Raw genomic sequence first — 5,246 nt, 5'->3', positions numbered from 1 at the left:
ATTTATATGCAGATTAAAATACTGGTTTATAGCTTTAGACAGTTTTATTTTTCTGTTGTTGTCATGGGATGATATGTTTATATATTACAATAAGTCCCCTACATAGGAACCTTCAAGTTGTGAACTTCCAAAGATGTGAACGTGAGTTCATATATCCAAACACGTAAGTTAGTACACGTGTCTGGTGTACATTGTCACATATGTGCATCCTCTACAAGTGGTTGTGCTTTCATGTACTTTACTGTACAGTACTGTATAAAGTACAGTAGTACAGTATCTTTATTTTAAGTCCAGGATGTGCGGAAGCAAGCATAAAACCAGCGGTGATGTAGCTGGTACTGCTAAGAAGCACTAAGCGATAACGATGGAAACAAAAGTGAATATAATTGAGAGTGGAGAGAGGTGAAAAGATGGTAGATGTCACTCATTCTTATAGTAACTGAATAACTGAAGAGATTCATAATGCAGGAGATGCAATCCAGTGCTACCGTGTCATCTATGACAAGGAAAAAAAGGAGCTACTACCCAGACATCACTGGATCGTTTCTTCAAGAGGGTAGATAGAATTGAATCCAGCAAGGAACCAGAATCTGTGGCACTAATGTCAGGCATGGGTGACATTGTAGCTTGCCCTCCATCTCCTATTGCTGACGATCCTTCAGCTCTACCATCTCCCACCTCCTCTCCCTCCTCCAATCAGTAACTCTTCTTGCCTGTTCACTTGATGCCAGCCCCTGTATGCCAGCTGTTGTACTGTACTTTTCAAGGTACTGTATTGTAAGATTAAAAATGTTTTTTTGTGTGTTTGTTTTTTATGTATTATTTGTGTTAAAAGTATTGTAAACCTATTTTGTGTTTGTTTTTTATGCATTATTTGTGTGAAAAGTATTATAAACCTATTACAGTACAGTACTTTATAGCCGATTGTGTTAGTTGGGTACCTAGGCTAACTTTGCTGAACTTACGAACAAATTGGACTTATGAAAGCACTCTCAGAATGGAACTCATTCATATGTAGGGGACTTACTGTACTTTTTCTTCCTTGTTACTCAGCACTACATAAACAAATTCAACTAAGTTGATAAAAGATTTAAGATACAAGGTCAGAAAACCAGATACCTAGAATTCCTTTAACACACATACTTAAAATTTGCATATAGATGATTAAGTTGGACCTTCTTACAAGGCAATGATTTAAATATTTAATTCATTCAGCCTTAATTGAGAGCTAACTTTGTGTTGCCGGATATAAAAACAGGTAGGTCATATATAAAGGGCTATTTAAAATTGTATCAAATTACAAACTGAGTACAGGTGTCTACTTCCATCATACAGCCCACGCAATGAAAGAAAACTTGATGAAAATAATCCATCATAGTGCAGAAAAATATAAGGTTTTCCATCAGAGGAACAAAAATTGTGAGAAATCTCTGGAAGATAGAATACAATCATGTGCAAACAAGACAACAACTCCAAATACATATGGGAGAAAACGATTCTTTCAAAAGTTAGAAGTATCAGAGGCACCCCAAAAGGGCCATGCCATCAATGGAGGAGTATGATTTAAGGGAACCCTGCCATTGCATGTTGATGAGTGATGCTGTTTCCATTGATAAGATTTCAGGAAATCTGTTAAGAGTAAGATCTGAAATGGCTTCATGGTTTTTTTTTGTTTTTTTTGTTTGTTTGTTTGTTTTTTTAGTTTTTAGACTTCTTTCTGGCACTACTTACTGCACGTGCTCAAGATGAAGCCCCGTGTCCCTTGGGAGTGTATTACATTGCAAAGAAGAGAAGTGTAACTCAGACAATTTTGACAGTGACTCCATAGCAAGAAAAAAAATCATAAACTCATTTAAGTCCTTTTCAATGCCACACAATTACTTACAGAATATTGAGATACTAAGACAAACTTCAGGACTAGTGTCTGAGAGATATGGAATTACCTTTCAGCTGAGAGGCAGGACAAAGTGGGGAAGTTGGTAACTCAAAAAATTTGAGAAGTCCAGCCCCAGGTATCCGGATTGTCATCCCCACTGTCTTTAGAAGGGGCTGAAAATTTCTGTTTCTCCAATGAGATGTCTTTTTTTCTAAGGAACTAGATTAGAAAAATCTAGGATGGAAGATGGGAACTCTCAAAGCAGCAGCTGGTGAAAATAGGATTAGGATTTTTCCCCCAATCAAGAGCTTTTATTGCATCTTTAAAATGTCACAGATGAGTCCGAAGTATCATCTGGCATCTTGCTGCTTCTGTAGCTGGACAATGTAGATCTTATTCATCAGCCTGCTGAACTGTTCCTTTTTCAGAAACAGAGATAGCATCCGAAAGTTTTCTGATATCCTTGTTTTTAAGTATTGTGGCTTGCTGAATCAAAGCAGCTGAATTTGATACAAGTTCAATGTCATTTCCTTCAAAAATGAACTCATCTTTCTAGGCTTGAGATACTAAACAAGCAATGCCTGGCCTCATTTGAACCCTGTGGATGTATTTTTCACATCCCCCAAATTTCAGACTTCAACAAGAGAACCATTCTCCTAAATAATGACGTTGATGGGGATGTGAGCATACAGAGACTTCATCTTGTAAATGGAAGCCCAGTGTGACACCCTTGACCATGTTCTGTACACGACTACAGATAGTGTGCACCATTGCCAGTTCCTTTCTATTTCCCTATCCTTTGTCAACCCGGAGCCTCATTTTTTTCTTTCCAAGGAGACTGAGTTCTACATTAATATGATTGAAGTCCCTCCACAGGGTGCCTCTGGGCCCTTCTCAATAATTGTGCATCCCTTCAGAGTGATGTCAACATTTTCTGGAATGTCGACAGTCTGATTCTGAGAATGGTCTTCATTCTTGCAGTAGATGCGGCAAAAAGAGTGGGATTAGGACAGTGGACTAATGGGTGGACAAAGAGAAATTGACTAGAGGAGAGAAACATGATGTTGAAATGGTAGCAAATAGAAAATCTGAAAGTTTATCCTGCAAGAGGGCTAAAAATAATTTTATTCTGAATGAGAATGTGATTGCTAAGAATCACTCTTCAAGCAATCAAGGATTTAAATTTCCTTGTTTAGACTCAGAATTTAAATGGGAAAACTGATGCAGAAGACTTCAGGACCACTCTCCCCTCTTCATATGGCTGGCTTCTTCCTATCCTCTGGGATTCAAATTTAAGATTGCATTCTTAACATAAGTTTCTCCCTGACGACTTAGCAATTGGGGCTTATATAGTGCATTGAATGCAACACACGTGTGTTCTAAAGTCAAGTGGTTAGACACCGATGGGCCCCCAATACTGTTCATGGACATTTGCATCCCAGGTAGACGCTGTCAGAGCATCTGTGTCCTACCCAGTTCTTGCTGGTCCTCTCTTCCAACTCTTCTCCTCACTGACAGCCTCTTATAAACCTCTTGCCACTCTCCTGGAGGGCTTTCTCTGGTTGCAGGTGCATGATCCAGCATGCAGGCTGGAGGTATCTGTGAATCAATGCCTCCAGAAGCAGCCCTCTACAGTCATCCAATGGAAAATGTCGGATAAATTCCCCAAACCTCACCTCTCAGGTGGGGCAACACTGAGGCATGTTATGCAAAGTCTCCCGAGAGTCCCCAGAGGCCTGAGTCCCAGCTGCCCACATCAGGAATTCTGCTCATTTGCACACCCTTTGATTGGTTTTCTTTCCTTCCTTGTCTCCTTCTCCACTTGCCTTCCAGTGGTTCCTGGGATCGTCCCCCAGATAAACTACTTGCATTCACATCCTTATCTCAGAGTCTACTGGGGAAAACCATACTAAAACAGCATTTTTCCACATAAGAAAATTCACCAACTATGGTGCACTGATCAGTGTTTCCACCAAGCCTTGTGGGAGTTTGTACTCCCCGCCTGTGCACAGCAGCAGTGCACGTTTTCCAGTGCTGTGAAAAATTCGATGGAAGCCAACTTCCATTGGAACCCTGACTTAACTGTTCTTATTAAACTCCAATATCGTGCTATTTAAAACATATGAGGGACTTCCCTGGTGGTCCAGTGGTTAAGACTCTGCAATCCCAATGCAGGGGGTACGGGTTCAATCCCTGGTCAGGGAACTAAGATACTGCATGCCGCGAGGAACAGCCAAAAGAAAAAAAAAAAGTATGAATACTAAATTTTAGTAATAGTTAATTCCTCATATAGTCACTTACTAGTATGTAGCACTTGCTTATATGTATAAAATATGAAATGATATCATATGGTACATCATTTGCTCATAATAAAGAGAAAGCTTTGTGCTTTATCAGTTTAAGGTTCCTGAAAGCCTTGTGGATACTGGTCCACACTTTCACCAACCCTGCACTAAATAGAGACCATACTGGGAAAAAAAAAAAAAACATTATCACAAGCAAATGCCCACTGTTTTCCTGGCAGCTCGACCCCGGGACCAAACATACTTTAAACAGTTAAGTTCCTAGTCACTGAAAGAGTAAACATACCTTCAGGGGGAAAAGAAAAACATACAACAATCTTACCAAGTTGCTTTTTTTTTTTTAAACATCTTTATTGGAGTATAATTGCTTTACAATGTTGTGTTTGTTTCTGCTGTATAACAAAGTGAATCAGTTATATGTACATATATATCCCCATATCCACTCCCTCTTGCGTCTCCCTCCCACCCTCCCTATCCCACCCCTCTAGGAGGTCACAAAGCACCGAGCTGACCTCCCTGTGCTATGCAGCTGCTTCCCACTAGCTATCTATTTTAGTCTTGGTAGTATATATATAAAAAACTAAAAATAGAACTACCATATGACCCAGCAATCCCACTACTGGGCATATACTCTGAGAAAACCATAATTCAAAAAGATACATATACCACAATGTTCATTGCAGGTCTATTTAAAATAGCCAGAACATGGAAGCAACCTAAGTGTCCATCAACAGGTGAATGGATAAAGGAGATGTGGCGCATATGTACAATGGAATATTACCAAGCCGTTGGGTTTGATATTTACTACTCTCTTTCTCGGGTCAAGGCTGCGGAGTATAAACTGGGCTCCAGCCAGGTTATAACCACTTTCCTTCAACAGTCATTTCCCAGGAACTTCTGTTTTCTGGAAGCAATTTTTAAAAATAGTACCTGGGAGGAAATCAACCATGCTTATGTTGCTGAGTGATTCTAATATGTTTGAGGGGGAGCACGGCCCACCCATGTTAAATCATTCACTGTTTGCAGAGAACTTCCTTTGGATGTAGATTTTCTTATTCTCCACCACC

General features: G+C 39.7%; 1 pseudogene; it reads right to left on the bottom strand.

Moving 5' to 3' along the window:
- Positions 1 to 2,269: 2,269 nt before the first annotated feature.
- LOC101321013 (large ribosomal subunit protein uL6 pseudogene) lies at positions 2,270 to 3,942 on the bottom strand (annotated as a pseudogene).
- Positions 3,943 to 5,246: the final 1,304 nt, after the last annotated feature.

The sequence above is a fragment of the Tursiops truncatus genome, chromosome 15 (assembly GCF_011762595.2).
Source record: "Tursiops truncatus isolate mTurTru1 chromosome 15, mTurTru1.mat.Y, whole genome shotgun sequence".
NCBI classification, from domain to species: domain Eukaryota; kingdom Metazoa; phylum Chordata; class Mammalia; order Artiodactyla; family Delphinidae; genus Tursiops; species Tursiops truncatus.
Note: the sequence above shows the minus strand (reverse complement) of the source record. Positions and strands in the feature narration are given on the sequence as shown.